General features: G+C 52.2%; 1 long non-coding RNA gene across 2 annotated transcripts in view; it reads right to left on the bottom strand.

Moving 5' to 3' along the window:
• The window catches only part of LOC140387149 (uncharacterized), a 115,878-nt gene that overhangs the window by 23,928 nt on the left and 72,551 nt on the right, over window positions 1-19,399 (bottom strand). Inside the window, exon 1 of one of the 2 annotated variants that reach the window (XR_011933740.1) lies at window positions 11,036-11,146. The exons of the other annotated variant lie outside the window; for it this stretch is intronic. This is a non-coding gene — a long non-coding RNA (uncharacterized lncRNA). Of the gene's footprint in view, window positions 1-11,035; window positions 11,147-19,399 lie in introns of those variants that run through there. 2 annotated transcript variants of the gene reach the window in all.

Here is a 19,399-nt window from a genome sequence, read left to right as displayed (position 1 = left end):
CATCGTGGTCCGAAGGGCCTGTTCTGTGATGTATTTTTCTATATTCTATGTTCTATCAGGCCTCACAACCTTCAGTAGGCCTCGCCCTGAGGAACTCTACGCTGGGACTACCACCCCGCCCCTCCAGACTCTCAAGTGACACCAGGGTTTTTTTCTTTTTGTTCTTTTTTTTTCTCTCATTCTCAACCATATATCTACCGTATCTGTCACAATCTGTCAATATTAACCACTCAGGCAGGCTGCCTACCAAAATTGTACAGTTCAATCACATGGTGTCCAGGTTGAATTCAAATGTATCGGGCAGGATTCTCCGCAGCCCAACGGCGTAATCACAGCCGGCGGCGGGACGGAGAAGCCAGGTTGCCGCCGTAATCGGGCCCGGCTGTGGAGTATACCGCGCCGCTGGGGACCCATTGCCAGACACCCTCTGATCGATCCTTCGCTCCCGACCAGCAGAGTACCCGACTAGCCACCTATTGCCGGTCGGGATGCTCGTGTGGCAATTGCGGACTCAGTCCGGGCCACCCTGGTCAGGGGCAACGCATCGGAGACCGGGGGGGCCTTATAGGCGGCCGGGGGTTAAATGTGCGGGGGTTGAGGTTCGGGTGGGCGGCCGATCGGGTGGGGGGGGGGGGGGGGGGGGGTCTCCTTCTTCGGTATGGCTCCGCGGTCCAAGTCCGCCATGGAGCACGACGCGGGCGCTGGAGGCCGCCGCCGTGCGCATCCGCGGCCTCCGACCCGGAGGTGAAGGGGGCCCGTACCTGCAGCAAACGCTGCGAGATTCACTGCGTGTCCCTGCTAGTCCCCTGCAGGGCTATGAATATGTTTAACTGTTTTCAAGGAATTTCGGGAGTAAAACTCCGCCGTTTTTATGACGGCGTGGGGCAGTCTCATTTTGGGGTAATCCAGCCCACAATATTTATTTTTGTTACTTTGGTAGAAATAACTGTATAGCCGGATGGGTATAATACGTTTGCTATAAAATGAAAACCTTTCAATAAAAATAAATTTTTAAAATACTTGTCTCACTATGATCTCCAATAATCCGTGGCACGTGTGCACTGAATGTCCCTCCTGTGGCAGTCACACAACAGACTATATTCTCCTCACAGTGTCAGGTGAATTGAGATTTCCCAGTGCAGTGTGGAGGTCAGAGTACCCTGTGCAAAGCACTATGAGAGAGATACCAGTCTCCTCATGGAGGGAATCTCGAATAAGCCCAAATAAGTGAGGTCTCAATGCCAGCTGGCTGCAGAGTTCAAGAGTTTATTTTCTGTAATATCTGACTTGCATCGAGGCCTCTTGACAGGCCTGGAGCCCACTCGATGAAGTCTGAATCTGCGCCAGCCACGAATACAACCAACCGGATCCGTACTGAGTCTCAATATCCTTCACCTCTACACTCTCCATCAATCTGTCGCTTTATACGGTGCAGATTTTAGTCCCACAGGCAACAAGGAAGCTTCTAGAAATGGTCAAGATTGAACTCTGTTACAGCATCGAGATGAAAGTTAGAATAAGAAACCTTTTATTTACGTGTTCATAGGATATTGGTCAGGATGTGTTGCCCATTCCCAATTGCCATTGAGAGGAGTTAAGAGTCAGCCTCACTGCTGTGGGTCAGGAACTACATGTGGGTCAGACCAGGTAATTTGGCAGATTTCCCGGGCGGGATTCTCTGATCCTGAAGCTAATTGTTGACGCCGTCGGAAACGTCGTTGCGTTTCTCGACGGCATCAACACGGCCCCAGGATCAGCAATTCTGGCCCCTACAGGGGGTCAGCAGGGCGCTGGACCGGCTGTGAAACGGGCGCCAGGGGATGCGCACATGCGCAATGGGTCCGGCGCGAACGCACGCATGCGCGGTCCCACCGGCACGATTTGCGCGCCGGCCCCGACCCGACATGGCGCACGAGTACAGGCGCCAGCGTGGAAGAAAGGAGGCCGGGAGACAGAGAGGCCGGCCCGCCGATCGGTGGGTCCCGATCGCGGGCCAGGCCACATTGGAGGACCCCCCCGGGGTCGGATCCCCCCTCCCCCTACAGGCTGCCATCCGACCCTTCAACGCCGAGGTCCCGCTGGCTCAGAGCAGGTTAGAATGGCGCCGGCGGGACTCGGTTTATTTTTTACGGCCGCTCGGCCCATCCGGGCCGGAGAATCACGGAGGGGGGCCGCGTAGGTCGCCCCCAACCGGCGCGCACCGACCACGTCGGCCCCAATGGCGGTGAATCTCCGCAGAGCGGAAAAACGCGTCGGGGCGGCGTGGCGCGATTCGCGCGGCGTCCCGGCGTTTCTCCGACCCGCCGCGGGGTCGGAGAATCCTGCCCCCTTCCCCATGGACAGCACGGTAGCACAGTGGTTAGCACTGTTGCTTCACAGTGCCAGGGTCTCAGGTTCGATTCCCGGCTTGGGTCACTGTCTGTGCGGAGTCTGCACGTTCTCCCCGTGTGTGGGTGGGTTCCCTCCGGGTGCTGAGCTAAACAGTGCAGCAGAGGGATAACCTCCCAGAGGAAAGGTACAGTCATTGCCGAGGGTAATTTATTGCAAGATGTGTGAACAGATTGCGATGGAAAGTTGGTGGGGGCACGTTTTGTACCAGCATCTCTCCGCATTCCTCAAAACTCGGCCCGGTGGGCCATTCCCTCACCATAGCTGTAGATGGAAGGAGTAATTTCTGAGAATAAATGCTGAAAAGCAATAAATATGTTATCACCTTTAGAGCTACGACAGTGTTCATCATCACTTCAGGAAAGATCCTCAATTAATGAAGCTGTGGGCAAAAGAAAATGTCCCGGGATGTTTGGTTCCTTTAAACATTAACAGAAGCTGCTCAGCTGGCTGTTAGCTCCAAAGAACTGGAAAAAAACTTGCATTTATATAGCGCCTTTCGCATGCTGAGGATGTCCCGACGTGCATTGCAGCCAATGAAGTATTTTTAACAATAATAATCTTTATTGTCACAAGTAGGCTTACATTAACGCTGCAATGAAGTTACTGTGAAAAGCCCCTAGTCGCCACATTCCGGCACCTGCTCGGGTACACAGAGGGAGAATTCAGAATGTCCAATTCACCTAACAAGCACGTCTTTCGGGACTGGTGGAAGGAAACCGGAGCGCCCGGAGGAAACCCACACAGACAACGTGCAAACTCCGCACAGACTGTGACTCAAGCTGGGAATCGAACACGGGACCCTGGAGCTGTGAAGCAACAGTGCTAACCGTTGTGCTACCATGCCGCTTTTTGAAGGGCGGAGAAAGTACACGCAAACAGCAAGGGGTGGGGGAGGTTGGGGGAGGGGGAGGATTGGGGGGGGAGGCGCATGAGCGGCGGACGCGCAGGCAGACGGCCCCACAAGACGAGACGAGGGCGAGCCTGAACGGGAAAACGATGGCGGACCAAGCAGTGGAGCGTGAGCAGGACGCAGCGACCAGCATAAAGGAGGCGCTCTGGTCCGAGGCGGCCCTCTCCAACTCCAGAAGCGTTTTTTTCTCTTGGCTCCAAGCAATGATGAAGGAGACGACGCACAAAATGCAGCAGACCATCGAAGGTCTGGATAGGGAAGTGAAAGCGCAGAAAAAAACGATTTTGGAGATGGCCGCCTCGGACCAGAGCGACAGGGTGATAACCCTAGAAGCCGAGGTCAAAAGGTTAGTAACGGCCCAGGGGAGCCTAAGAGAGAAAGTGGAGGACCAGGAAAATAGGTCCAGGCGGCAGAACATTAAAATAGTGGGTCTGCCAGAGGGGATAGAGGGCAGAGACCCAACAGGCTACATCACCCAAATGATGGGCAAGCTAGTGGGAAAGGAGGTATTCCCACACCCACCGGAAATACACAGAGCGCACAGGTCGCTCCAACCCAAGCCCAAAGCCGGGGGCCAGCCCAGAGCAATTATTGCGAAGCTGCACCGGTTCCAAGACAGGAACAGAATCCTAAAGTGGGCCCAGCAAACGAAACAGAGCATGTGGGAAGGGAAGACCATAAGGATGTATCAGGACATTGGGGCGGACAATGGACTCATGAACTGTGCACATGTGTGTTATGCCTTGCGCGGGACTGTGCTGTCTTGTTTCAGAGCTTGTCTCCTCTCTCAATGCAATGAGGGGGGGGAGTGGAGCGAGGGAAATGAGGGTGAGGAAAGCAAACAGGAGGGCTGATGAGACCATCAATTCACTCGAAGACACGTGGAGAAGTAAACCGAGGTTTTAATCAGCTTAGAACTGAGCCTGCCTGTGACCGGTACAACATTGAAGGTGGCCCCGCAGGTCAGCAGCTTTTATACTTCCTGTAAAGGGGGTGGAGCCATGGGCGGAGCCCATACATGCCCCAACATATCCCCTGTGGGTGAAGCCACACAATGGCCAATAGGTAGAGCCCACAGGGTTAATAACATAACACACTGCACTGGTGAATTATCAGTAATTATACATTCACCACAGGGGCGAGACAAGGGCCAGTAAGAGAAAGGTTAAACAGGGCCAGAACTGGGCGAATACTGGGAGGAGGGCCACTGTACTAGCGAGGAGGGCCAGCACGGGAGGGCAGGAAGGAAGGAGGGCCGCGGCACCCCTCTCAAGGGAGGGGGAGCGCCTGGCACAAGGAGGGGAGAGGGGGGCAGAAGGAGGGGAGAACGCAGGGGGTGACAAAGGGACAGGGGCTGGGGGAGGGGGGAAAGGAGTCTGGGGGAGAACGCAGAACAAAAGAGAATCAAAGAGAAGGGTGAGATAGTGAAGCAGTACAGACATAGGCCTCGGCGGGCAAGGAGCAGGGCGAGGAACCAAGAGGGCACCGCAAACAGCCACTCGAGAGGGCGTCAGGGCGGAGAGAGACCCCGGGGTGCAGGGGCGCACCCGTGTGGCGTACACACAGCTGGTGGCCACATTGGGTGCCCCCTGGGCAAAGGGAAACCCCTGAGCGCTGGGGCCTGACCCCATGGTGAGAGCGGTGACCCTGGCCATTTTGGACGGCCCCCTAACAAAGGGAAACCCCGGAGTGCAGGGGCGCGTCCACCAGGTAAGCATGGGTAGTCCCACAGGACCGGGGGGGGGGGGGGTCAGAAACCCCCCACCAGGATTGTTACCTGGAGTGTAAGGGGACTCAACGGCCCAGTGAAAAGATCCAGAGTGTTTGCCCACCTAAGAAGCCTAAAAGCAGACATAATCTACATACAAGAGATGCAACTGAGGGACCGACTGCTGGTAAGGAAGGGCTGGGTGGGACAGACATACCACTCATGCTACGGGACGAGGGCTAGGGGGGTAGCAATATTAATTAGCAAAAGGACGAGGTTCATAGATCATAGATCATAGATTTACGGGAACCAAGACAGTTACGGACCCGGGGGAGGGTACGCCATGGTCAGCGGTGTCCTGGAAGGGGCACTTGTCGTACCGGTAAATGTGTACGCTCCCAACTGGACGACTCAGAATTCCTAAAGAAGACCATGGCAGAAATCCCCGACCTTAATACACACCGACTGATTATGGGGGGGCAACTTTAACTGCGTGCTGGACCCATTGACTGACCAATCAAACCCCAGAGCAGGGAAAAAGACTGGCATGGCTAGGGAACGAGGAGCATTTATGGAGCAGATGGGGTGGTGGACCCATGGAGGTTCCTGCACCCAGGAGAAAAAGAGTTCTCGTTCTTTTCACAGGTGCACAAGGTATACACCCGTATCGACTTCTTTGCAGTGGGGAAAATGGTGCTTCCAGGGATCACGGGAACGGAGTACTCCGTGATCGTTATCTCTGACCACGCTCCACATTACATGGATGTGAGTTTGGAGACAGGCGGGGCCCAGCGCCCCACATGGAGGCTGGACACGTATCTCATGTCCGACAAGGCTTTCTGCCAAAAAATATCGCAGGCCATAGGCGATTACGACAGTAACAACCAAAACGGGGAGGTCTCACCCTCCACGTTTTGGGAGGCACTGAAGGCCGTGATCAGAGGAGAGATCATAGCCTACAAGGCAAGTAGAGATAGGGAAGAGAGGGTGGCCAGGCAACAGCTAGTGGACTCCATTATGGAAGTCGATAGAAAATACTCCGAGGCCCCGACCGTAGAGCTGCTGGCGGAGAGGAAAAAGCTGCAAATGGACTTCAACCTGCTATCCACTAGGAAAGCAGTGTACCAACTCCGTCAGAGACGGGGTACCTTCTATGAATACGGAGACAAGGCTGGCCGCCTATTGGCTCACCAGCTGAGAAAGCAGGTAGCCACGAGGGAAATAGCGCAGGTAAAGGCTAGCAGAGGCAGACTGGTAACAGAACCAAAGGAGGTCAACCGGGCATTCGAGACCTTCTACCGGAAACTGTACACCTCCAAGCCCCCAGATGGGGATGCGGGAATGAAACGGTTCCTAGACAGACTGGAACTACCAATGGTGGGGGAAGACAGACGGGGGGAGCTGGAAGCACCAATAAACCTGGGATAAATCATGGAGAGCATCAGCTCCATGCAGGCGGGAAGGCACCGGGACCCAACTGGTTCCCGGCGGACTTCTACAAAAAGTTTGCACCAGTCCTGGCCCCACACCTAAGGGACATGTTCGCGGACTCATTGGCAGGGGGCACCCTGCCCCCCCCCAACGCTAGCGCAGGCCACAATCTCACTAATACCCAAAAAAGATAAAGACCTGACGGAATGTGGATCATACAGACCCATTTCACTGCTGAACGCGGATGCGAAAATGCTCGCAAAGGTCCTGGCCAAAAGGCTGGAGGGCTGCATACCAGAGGTGGTCGCAGAGGACCAAACCGGCCTTGTCAAGGGTAGGCAGCTCACAGCGAACATCATGCAGCTGCTGAATGTGATAGTGCCCCCCCCCCCTCCCCCGGGGGGAGAACACCAGAGGTGATTGTCTCCCTGGATCAGAAAATGCCTTTGACAGGGTCGAATGGAGCTACCTCCTCGAGGTACTGGAATGGTTTGGGCTAGGAGCAGGATTCACCGCCTGGGTGAGGCTCCTGTACAACGCTCCAAAAGCGAGTGTCCAAACTAACACCACCAGCTCTGAATACTTCCAGCTACAGAGAGGAACAAGACAGGGCTGCCCCCTGTCCCCACTCTTGTTCACGCTAGCGATCGAACCCCTGGCGATAGCCCTGCAGGACGCAAAAAGCTGGAAGGGAATCCGGAGAGGAGACAGAGAGCAGAGTCTCACTCTGTGCAGATGACCTGCTCCTCTATGTCTCGCAGTCGCAGGAGGGACTGAAGGCAATATTGCAAATACTGAAAGAGTTTGGAACCTTCTCGGGCTACAAACTTAACCTGGGCAAAAGCGAGACATTCCCAGTGAACCCAAAAGGGGGAGAGGGACAGAGCTGAAGGAGCTCCCGTTCAAAACGGCCCAGAACATACTCCGTTACCTGGGGATCCAAATAGCCAGAGACTGGACACAGATCCACAAGTGGAACCTGACCAGCCTGGTGGAGGAAATAAGGAAGGACCTTCAATGGTGAGGCTCACTCCCATTCTCCCTGGCGGGAAGAGTGCAGACAATCAAGATGAACGTACTGCCAAGGTTCCTCTTCCTGTTTAGATCCATCTCGGTCTTCATCCCCAAGGCCTTTTTGCAAAACATAGAAAGGCTAATCATGGCGTTTGTGTGTGCGGGGGTGGGGGGGCGTAAAGAACCCAAGAATTCCCAAACCGACACTGCAAAGAGGGAAAGTCAGAGAGGGCCTGGCTCTACCGAACCTGCAATACTACCACTGGGCAGCAACGGCAGAAAGAGTGAGGGGGTGGGTACAAGAACCGACACAGATTGGGTACAAATGGAGGAGGCATCCTGTAAAGGAACAACCCTCCGGGCCCTGGCCACAGCAGCACTCCCATCCTCCTCAACAAGGTACACAACGAGCCCAGTGGTAGTGGCCATGCTGAGGACGTGGACCCAGTTGAGACAGCACTTCAGGATAACCAAAGTGTCCCTTATGGGCCCCATCTGCGGCAATCACAGATTCCCCCCAGCCATGCTAGATACCACCTTTAAAAGATGGAGGCGGGACGGGGGTACATTGACGGTCGGGGACTTCTATGTAGGCCACAGACTGGCGACACTAGACGAACTGACGAGGAAGTGGAGGCTAGCAAAAGGACAGGAAATGAGACACCTCCCGGGGCCCCAAGAAACACACTACTAGAGGACCTGATAGGCACAAGCAGCGAGAAGGGGGGGCTATGTGGGAAAATATACGGACAGCTACTGGACAGAGCCCGAACACCACTGGACGGGATCAGACAAAAATGGGAGGACGAACTGGGGACAGAGGTAGGATGGGGACTCTGGAGCGAAGCACTGAGCAGGGTGAGCTCCACCTCCTCCTGCGCAAGGCTAAGTCTAATGCAGCTCAAAGTGGTGCACAGAGCGCACCTGACCAGAACCCGAATGAGCAGGTTCTTCCCGGAGGTGGAGGACAAATGTGAGCAGTGCCAGAGGGGCCCGGCCAACCACACCCACATGTTTTGGGCTTGCCCCGAGCTTGCTGGGTTCTGGACAGCCTTCTTTGGAGAATGTCCCTCTTGGCAATGTCCAAGGTTGTGGTGGTGAGGGTGAAGCCATGCCCAATAGTGGCAATCTTCGGGGTATCGGAGCAGCCAGAGTTAAACATGGGGAAGGGGGCCAACGCTCTTGCTTTCGCTTCCCTAATCGCACGCCGGAGAATCCTGCTCAGCTGGCGATCGGCAGCACCACCAAAGCTGCAGACTGGCTCGCTGACCTCTCTGAATTTCTCCACCTGGAGAAGATTAAGTACGCCACCCGAGGGTCAGAGGAAGGCTTCCTGGATACTGGGGGGCAGGTCGTCGGCCTGTTCCAAAACCTGTTCGAGGTCAGCAACGAGGGGTAAGCCAGGGGGAAAAAAAAAGATGAACAACCAAATGACTGTGCAACCCGGTGGGTGGGGGGGGGGAACCACAAGAGAAGAGGAAGGGTGCTGAAACCAATGGGGGAGAGGGGGGGAGGAGGAAGGGGGGATATCATGGACCGATCCAGAGGGCAGCAAAATGTACGTACAGTTAGTCAAATGAAGGACAAAACAAGCCTCTCTGTAAAATAAAGCAAATTAGCGCGGGCAAGAAAAATGTAATGTATATAAGCAACAATTGTTTATAAGTATGAGAAAAGCCAAAAAAAAGATTTTCCAAAAAAAAAAGATGTCTTTTGCGATTCCTACAGTGTGCTGTTGACACCTAATTATGGGAGAGAAAGAGAGAGAGAGAGAAAGAGAGAGGCAGCCTTCAGGTTGGAATTAAAACGCTACACCAGCAAAAATCACTATGTCGCTGAGGGGAAGGGAATTAAATCTCACAGGTCTGAACACTCCAAAGCAAAGATACTGCACTGAGTTCAAACGCAGCATCTATATTTTATGGTTACTCGAGAAGCATGCTTGAATTTGTCTCCAGCATGCCGCAGGGGAGAAAAGCTGCCAGAGGGTTGGAGGACTGTGAATGTGATGCTCGGTGCCATTAGCACTCATGTCCATCCAATACAGCAGGTTGTGTTATCAGTCGCTGTGTTTTACCCATTGCACAGTGTGGAGTAAAGTGTGGAGTAAGGCACTGAGGGACTGAAGACCAGTCATGGAACACGGCTCATTACAAATTGTTCACGATCTCTCTGGCACATCAGAGTACATTCACTGAAACCATTGTTCAGCGAGGCTGGAAGCAAATCCCTGACCCAAACTCATTGACACCGAGGTGTAGAATCCCCAGAGGAGCTGTGTGGGCTCCACCTGTGATTTGGTACACTTCTGTAGTCCATAATGTATTGCTATTAGTTATTAACTTCTTAACACCAGAACTTCAGCAATCAATCCATGAAACCACCCCCAATGTCCTGCCCTGTTCCTGACCCACCTAGTGTCTGGTTTAGGTTCTTGGCATCCTTTAGTGCGGATTATCAGGGGACATTACAAGATTCCACTGCCAGTGTTGAGTTCCAGTGGACGAAAGGGTGAGTTGGAGAAATCTGAGCTTCATTATAACAGTCCAATCTTCAACCGGCGTGGCCTTCCTCCTTACCAAAATCCATAACAGGCCTATGCTGGTGGACCTATCGTTTCAGCCTTTTCCTGCCCCACTGAACTTATTTTTTTTCCTATCTTGTCTCTATATTTCCTCCCCTTGCCCAGTCTCTTCCCAATTACATTTGTGATTCTTCTGACGCCTTACGTCGTTTCAACAATTTCCAGTTTCCTGCCTCTAACTGCCTCCTCTTCACTTTGGACGCCCAATCCCTCTATATCTCCACACCCCGCCTCAGCAATCGATCCTGAAGGCTCTCTGCTTCTTCCTTGAATGGAGGCCCGAACAAACCCTATCCACCACAACTCTCCTCTCAGCCTGGCTGAACCTGTTCACTCATTGAACAATTTCTCCTTTAACTTGTCTCACTTCCTCTAAATAAAAGGTGTGGCTATGGGTACCCCCGTGGGCCCCAGTTGTGCCTGTCTTTTATGGGGTATGTGGAACATTCCTTGTTCCAGTTCTGCTCAGGCCCCCTTCCATGACCAGCCCAGCTCCAGCACTTCCATCGTCTCCCCTTATCCTCTCTCCCAGACCATGAAGGCTTCCCTTGACCCTATTTCCCACCCCACCTGCCTCCTTATTCGAAGGATCATCCACCATCATCAACTCCGCTACCTCCAGCATGATGCCACCATCAAACACATATTCCCCTCAACTCCCCTGTCAGCATTCCAAAGGGACCATTTCCTCTGCAGTGCCCTGGGTCCACTCCTCTATCATCCCTAACATCCCGCCCCCTTGCCAGGCACCTTCCCTTGCATTTCCAGGAGGTGCAACACTTGTCCCTTTACCTTCCCTATCCTCCCTGTCCAAAGCACTGAGAATTCCATCCAGGTGAAGCAATGATTTATCTGCATTTTCAATTTGGTCTACGCCATTCACAGCTCAAATTGCGGCCTCCTCTACACTGGAGAGACCAATCGAGGACTGGGTGACCGCTTTGGCAAACTCCTGCTTTTGGTCCGCAAGCATGATCTCACCCTTCTGGTCACTTACCTTTTCAGTTCACCATCTTGCTCTTGGGCTCACATTTCTGTCCTCAGCCTGCTGTGACGGTCCAGTAAAGCCCAATGAACCAGTCAACTTTTGATTAGGCAATTTACAGCCTTCCAGCCTCACATTGAATCAGCAACTTCAGACCATAAACCCTGTCCTCCATTTTGATTCCCCTCAAGTGCTAACTATGTATCTTAAATTCTCATGTTTGTGCTTTCAGACTGAGCTTTTATTCTGCTTTAACATCTAATCTGGGCCAGTGCTTTGTTTCTTTATTACGACCATCACCGCTCCCTTTGCCTTTTGTTCCATGACACCTTTCTTATTTAATCTCCCGCCCTCTAACCTATCCCTGACCTTTCCTTTTGTTCCAACTGACATCCCCCCCCCCCCCCCCTCCGCCCCCCACCTTTCCCTTTTATCGACGGGGTAAAACCCATCGCATCTGACAATTCTAAAGGAGAATCTTAATGAGCTCAAAATGTTTCTCAGATGCTGGCAGACCTTCTAAGCTTTCCCAAACTTTCTGTTATTATTACAAATTTGATGAGATGTGTGTTGAAGCTTCAGAATGTTGCCCCTTATGAGATGCAGTGGTGTGAAACCAGTGACGCACCAACAAGAATGAATCATGTTCGCAGTTGAGTATATTCTCCATTTGTCTGACCTCTTGAAACAACAGATAATTTGAGATCATGTATTATTCACAGCTGATTGTTAAGAGAAATACTTCATGTATAAACAGGTCATCCTGAACTCAGTGTTATAGATTTACGGTGAATCACGCTGGAAGTTGCTTCTTCGCAGAGTCAAAGTTTGTTAGTTCTGAGCCTTTTCTGACATCGTGAACCTTTTAATGCAAGGATCGTTGCCCAGGGCTGACACGACTGATGTATTCCGCAACATGGCGGGGGCTCATCAAGAATTCTGGTCCCATCCGAGGTGAAATGTCCCTCCCTATTAATCCAAACTGGTCGTGTTGCAGTGAGGACCTGATCCCGAGCTCAATACATACTCCAGCAGCTTTCACGTACCTTGCTGTGCCCTTACCTTTCATCCAAAGGATAGTTTGGAGCATTTGGATGAGCTGCCAAAGTCATCCCTTCTTTGTTATCTTCTAAAGTTCCATGCCTGTCATGATTATATTTGATTTACTTTTGTTTTGAATCCTTTCCTGGTTATTTTCGACCTTCCCAGTCTCTCCGTGGTAGTCCCAATGTACCCCCCACCCCGAGGCAAAACTGAATGCAGTACTCCAGGTAGAATCTGCCAAGGCTCTGGTCAACTGAAGCATTGCTTTATCGCTTTTGAATTCCAATCCCCTTGAGTCAAAGGGCCATGAGATTTATCACTTCTTATAAGCTGTGAACTAAATCCCTTTACTCCATTACATTTTCTAGTCTGGTCTATTACAATGCCTTTCTTATTTTTTCTTTTTTTCGTTCATGGGACATGGGTCAGCATTTATTGCCCAACCCTAATTGTCCTTGAGGAGGCAGCGAAGAGTCAACCACATTGCTTGGTCCTGGAGATACAAGTAGGCCAGACCAAGTAAGGACGGCAGATTTCCTTCCCCAAAGGACATTAACAAACCAGATGGGGTTTTTCAATGACCATTGACAATGGTTTCATGGTCACCATAGACTTTTAATTCAAGACTTTTTTTATTGAATTCAGATTTCACCTTTTGCAATGACGGGATTTAAACCTGGGTCTCCAGAACTCTGGGTCTCTGATTTACTTGTCCAGTGACAATGCCACTACGCCACTGCCAATACTACGAGGGCAGTCTCATACTTCTCCACCTTGAACACGGGGGGCGGGATTCTCTGCAATTGGCGCGATGTCTGCCGACCGGCGCCAAAAACTGCACGAATCAGTCTGGCATCGCACCACCCCAAAGGTGCGGAAGTCTCCGCATCTGGAGGGGCCGAGCCCTAACCTTGAGGGGCTAGGCCCGCGCCGGACTGATTTCCGCCCCGCCAGCTGGCGGGAAAGGCCTTTGGTGCCCCGCCAGCTGGCGCGGAAATGACTTTGCCAGGCGGCGCATGCACGGGAGCGTCAGCGGCCGCTCGCGGCATCCCCGTTGCATGCGCAGTGGAGGGGGTCTCTTCTGCCTCCGCCATAGTGGAGACCACGGCGAAGGCAGAAGGAAAAGAGTGCCCCCACGGCACAGGCCCGCCCGCGGATTGGTGGCCCCGATCGCGGGCCAGGCCACCGTGCGGGCACCCCCCCACGGCCAGATCGCCCTGCGCCCCCCCCCCCAGGACCCCGGAGACCGCCCGCACCGCCTTGTCCCGCCGGTAAGAGTGGTGGTTCGATTCCTGCCGGCGGGACAGGCATTCCAGCAGCGGGACTTCGGCCCATCGCGGGCTGGAGAATCGCCGGGGGGGTGGGGGGGCGCCAACCGGCGCGGCGCGATTCCCACCCCCGCCGAATATCCGGTGCCGGAGAATTCGGCAACCGGCAGGGGCGGGATTCACGCCAGCCCCCGGCGATTCTCCGACCCGGCGGGGGGGTCGGAGAATCCCGCCCCATAGATTTGCGAATTTACTTAGTCTGCCTATGTTCCCATTGTAACTTCCTGTTCCTGTCCATACAGCTTACTGTGCCTGCCAATTTAGAACCTTGGATATGTAATTCTCTTTTCCTTCATCTAAGTCATTGATATATAAACAAAAGAAGCTGAGATCTTTGGAAAACACACCACATGTCACGTTCTGCCGATCAGGGAACAAACACTTTATCCCTGCTCCCTGTCTCCTATGCCCCAACTAATTACAAACCCATATCTCAAATTCAATGCACTCTCATTTCTGGTAATCATTCCTCATGCAGACCCTTCTCATAGAATCACAGAATTTATAGTGCAGAAAGAGGCCATTCGGTCCACTGAGTCTGCACCGGCCCCTAGAAAGAGCACCCCACACAAGCCCACACTTCCACCCTATCCCCATAACCCAGCAACCCCACTCAAACTTTTTGGACACTAAGGGCAATTTAGCGTGGCCAATCCACCTAACCTGCACATCTTTGGACTGTGGGAGGAAACCGGAGCACCCAGACGAATCCCACGCAAACACGGGGAGAACATGCAGACTCCACACAGACAGTGGCCCAGCGGGGAATCGAACCTGGGACCCTGGAGCTGTGAAGCAACAGTGCTGTGCTACCGTGTCACCCTAATCTCAAATCTCTTCTGCAGTGAATATTCACTGTGCCAATCTCCCTCTCAAAAGACACAGCAACATTAGTAAGACATTGCCGATTCTTCATAATGCTGACTCTCTTTGAATAACTGTACTTATCCATACAAACATACGGATTTGGGGTAGGAATAGGCCACTCAGCCCCACGAATCTACTCCACCAGACAATAGGATCACTCCTGCCCACCCTGCCAATAACCTTGCTTATGAAGAATATGTCTACTTCTGTCTTAAAGATATTCATAGGACGGAATTTTCACATTTCTTGGGCAGAGTGTGGCAGGGGCCTTGGAAAATGGCATGGGAGCCATCAGCCCCTATGGTGCCTTCCTCCGCCATATTATTAGGGACACAGAGGAAGGAGATCCAAGGGGTGGGTCACGTGACATCACGCTGGCAGGGCGGGCTCTGGCTGAATCTGCACCTCCAGCAATTTAGTCTTTGAAAGACAGGGGTGCCGTCTTTTAAAGGTACTGCAATATGGAAAATTAAAATTAGGTGCCCCCATCCCAAACACCACTCCCCCCACCCCCCCGAACACACCTGGGCACCGTCCCCATCAGCTCTCCACCCCCCCCCCCACCACCCCCTCCCCCCCCCACCACCCCCCCCCCCCCCCCCCACCCCCCCCCCCCCCCACTAACTCCTCAGCCACAAAGCCCTGACCTCCTCCAGGGAACCCACCCATATACCCATATACCGACCCCCCCCCCCCCCCCCCCCCCATGGGAAATCTGCTCCGACAATGCCCCAGCACAGTCCCAGTTTGAAGAAGAGGCCCAGACTCAAATTGGTGACCTGGAGATGGAAGAAGTGCCTGCAGAACAAACTGTTCCCCTTGGAGCAACAGAGTTAAATGGCAAGACAACCTGTCGTGAATTTGGGGCCTGTCTTTCTCAACCTTTAGTGAGAGTGATCATCCGAGGAGTTTGACTGATTCCCCCCGAAAGGGGCTGGGATCAGAATCCACTGCGGGGCTTGATTGCACTGAGGGGCGAAGGACGGACCCTCAGTTTGGTAAGGCCACCCACAATGCATTATCACTCTCACTGAGTTGTCTTCTGGGGGGGTGGGGGAGAGGGTGGGGGTGGGTGGGGAGGGGATGCAGTTGAACGGTATGCTCCCCCCTTAAAATACAGCCCATGGTAAATATTACACCGAACGACATTGAACACAATGACATAATTTAACACAGTAATAGTCGGAAAGGATTACCACGTCAGAATTACTCCAATGTTATTTTCTGAGTTAAGGGCAGTATGATTCTTCTTCTTCACACAAATGAACATTAGGGGAATAAGAGCTGTAGTTTCAGAAAAACCTCAACACATTGACACCCTCCAAATGCCCCTGTTAATGTAAGTGACATTGTGCTGTGCTTCCAAACAATAATACGAGTTGAATTGACTCCATGTTAGGCACGGTAGCATTGTGGTTGGCACTGTTGCTTCACAGCACCAGGGTCCCACGTTCTAGGGCTCCCACGGGATTTTCCATTTCCTCGCCGATCCTGTCCCCTGAAAATGGGAGCTTAAAATCCCCCCCTCGCCATAGACTCTGCTTCCACCGCCTTTTGAGGAAGAGATTCCCAAAAATTCTGAGCCCTCTGAGAGAAAACATTTTTCCCTATCTCCGTCTTAAATGGGCAACCCTTTATTTTTCAACAGTGACCCCTGGTTCTAGATTCTCCCTCAAGAGGAAACATCCTCTCCACATCCACCCTGTCAATATCGCTCAGGATCTTAAATATGTCTATCAAGTCACCTCTTACTCTTCTAAGCCTCAATGGATACGAGCCTCGATGTCCAGCCTTTCCTCATAAGACAATCCGCCCATTCCAGGTATTAGTTTAGTAAACCCAAGTGTCCAGTCAGTCTGCCTTTGCTGATAGAGTCCAGTAAATACTCCACAGTTGATGTTAAATGTATCAGTTTGCTGTCCTGCTTCTGAGAGGGAGAAATCGCTGCAATAGTCCAATGCAATAGAACTATTCCATTCAACAAGGTAACTTTGGGGATATTTGCTCAAGAGTTGGAGCAGAGTAGAGAGTGCTTCATCGGTGGAATTGTGGGGTATCCTTTGGTGACGAGAAGCCAGGGTGATCGGTACGGGCAGATATTTGCTGAATTCCACAAGGTTGCCAAGGTAAGCGAGCAAGTCTGCGGCAACATCTTGCCAGGTTGACTTGAGGAGAGTGCAATTACTGCTCTTTAATGTAAGCTGGGTAGCGAGAGTGACAGAGGGAAAATGTAATGTTGTGCCTGTCTTAATTCACAAGTATGCTCCCGTTCTTCCATGGCACTGTGTAATGTTATCATTTTAATGTGCTGACCTTGTCCCCCGTTATATGTGGTATTCTACAACCATCAAGGACACTGCTAGTACAAGATGCCTACAGCCTTCTCCATCTATGAGAGACTCACATAGCTGCATGGTAGGCAGTGTATTTGACTGACACACATCGTAGAATCCCTAGAGTGCAGAAGGAGGCCATCATGTCTGCACCGGCCCTGTGAAAGAGCATCCTATTGAGGCCCAATCCCCCTCCCTATCCCCATAACCCCACCTAGCATAGCCGATCCAGCTAATCTGCGCATCTTTGGACTGTGGGAGGCAACCGGAGCACTTGGAGGAAGCCCACGCAGACACGGGAAGAAAGTGCGAACTCCACACAGACAGTCACCCGAGGTGGGAATCGAACTTGGGTCCCTGGCGCCGTGAGGCAGCAGTGCTAACCGCTGTGCCAGTGTGCCGCACAGTCTTCATTTCAATTTATTTCTAATGGTTTACTGGATGAAAAGGCCGCACAATGTATGTAGATTAGGCAGCAGTCAGCTAATCCTAATACAGAGTGGGCATTCCAGATTCTGATTGGGAAGGTAATTGAGAGTGTGAAAAGATCAGGGGGTCCTCCCGGGGAGCCCGCCCTCCCAGCCCCGAGTTTGCAGCTGGTATCGTTGCCTTTTCTTCATTAGCTCCCCACTCGCTCATTCTTTCGCTGCCTCACATGGGGCCATCTCAACAAAAAAGAAAAATCACAATTCACAGCAGGCTGTCTAGCCATTTAACTGTTTCTCAGAGGGGAAAGTTTGTTCTGCAGGTGTTTCTTCCATCTCCACGTCTCCAATTGAATCTGGGCCTCTTCTTCAGCCTGCTCTGTTTCCAAATGCTGCAGGCCAATGTTTTGGAAAATATAGCACGTCACAGTAATCTGGATTGCTTTTGTTGGATCATATTGAGGCGCATGATAATAATAATAATAATCGCTTCTCGTAACAAGTAGGCTTCAATGAAGTTACTGTGAAAAGCCCCTAGTCGCCACCTTCCGCCGCCTGTTCGGGGAGGCCGGTACGGGAATTGAACCAGCGCTGCTGGCCTTGTGCTAGCCTACTGTGCTAAACCAGCCCCCATTCAGTCAATATGAAGACACTTGTTACACCAAAACCCTGTTAACTGCCTGTGCAATAATTGTACCCACAAGGGGAAATGGCATCAACACAGCAGCTTTTGAGTCGACAGTGTTCGGATCTGCTGCAAGTTCAAGGAGTAGAACTTCGACAAAGCGTCAACCAGACTCGAAACGTTAGCTCCCTTCTCTCTCCACGGATGCTGGCAGGCCTGCTGAGATTGTCCGGTGTTTTCTGTTTTTGTTGGGTGTAGTGCTCCATTTCTGTTCTGAATTGAGTGCTCTCACTGGCGACCTACGTTTTGGGGAATTCAAGCCAGATGGTGCAAGTGAGGAGTACTTTAAAGAGGTTGGCTAGCTTCCCAGAGAAATCAATGAAATCCCCAGCCTCAGAGAACTATACACCTGCTGCCTCTCTAGAGCAGCTACACACTGCTGGTTGGGAGATTCAACAAATATTTGGGGTTTTTTGCCTGAAACTAAACGAAACGACGGCAAACCCCCCCCCAAAAAGGTTTGCGCTACCCTCGACAGCCAACGACAGAGCCATTCCTGTCTTCAAAGTGTTTTCAAGGTTTGGTTTAGGGGACTACAGAGTGCCATCCAGGGTTCCCTCATAGATCAGAGTCTACATGTACAGGTCCCCGCAGACACATTAACACAGGATCACCTGTATATGTGGCTGTAGAAGGGTGACTCAGTTTTGCATGCTTCAGTTGTAGATGAACCTCACTCGAATGCTTGCACTGATCTTACTCATCCTCCGGCAGAACCAGCCAATAGGGTGATGTTCTCAGGAGGTGCACCCTGTGTGTGTCAGTTAGCTGGAGGTTGATGTGGGAAAGTGGCAGAGGCATGGGTTCGATCCCTGTGCGGCTGTGATAGTTCATCATAGAATCTGCAGTGCAGAAGGAGGCCATTCTGCCCATCGATTCTGCACCGGCCCTTGGAAAGAGCATCCTGCTTAAGCCCACTCCTCCACCCCATCCCAGTAACCGCACCTAACCTTTTGGACGCTAGCGGACAATTTAGCATGGCCAATCCACCTAACCTGCACATCTTTGGACTGTGGGAGGAAACCGGAGCACCCGGACGAAACCCACGCAGACACGGGAAGGAAGTGCAAACTCCACACAGACAGTGATCCGACGCTGGAATTGAACTTGGGACCCTGGGGCTGTGAGACAACAGTGCTAACCACTGTGCCACTGTTCCTGCCTCCTTGTTTCCCCAACACTTGCAGAGTGCTGCTCCTCAAGCTATGTATAAGCAACTGTCTCTCTCACATAGATATCCACAGCCTTTAGTGGACTATGGCTGATTAGCTACTTGAAATAGATGAATGAGGGGGAATGAGGGGCTTAACACCTGTTTTGGGTGCCTTTACACCAATCCAGTTGTGATTGGTGTCATCCCTGCCCCCTCAGAATTCTTAAGTATGACTCCACAGGCCCAAATCAATGTCCACTCCAGTATTTCTCAGCCTTTGAGCTCAGAACATTGCACCAGCACAAAGTTCCTGCGCCAAACGTGAAGCCCGTGGAAACTGAGCTGAGAGTTCCCAAGCTCACTTGAAATGAAAATCGCTTAACGTCACAAGTAGGCTTCAAATGAAGTTATTGTGAAAAGCCCCCAGTCGTCACATTCCGGCGCCTGTTCGGGGAGGCTGGTACGGGAATTGAACCGTGCTGCTGGCCTGCCTTGCTCCAGCCCCTTGGTGTGGGTGCCTCCAACTAGCCTCCCCACTGTG

This window comes from Scyliorhinus torazame, chromosome 12 (assembly GCF_047496885.1).
Source record: "Scyliorhinus torazame isolate Kashiwa2021f chromosome 12, sScyTor2.1, whole genome shotgun sequence".
NCBI lineage: Eukaryota > Metazoa > Chordata > Chondrichthyes > Carcharhiniformes > Scyliorhinidae > Scyliorhinus > Scyliorhinus torazame.
This window is presented reverse-complemented; position numbering and strand designations above follow the sequence as displayed.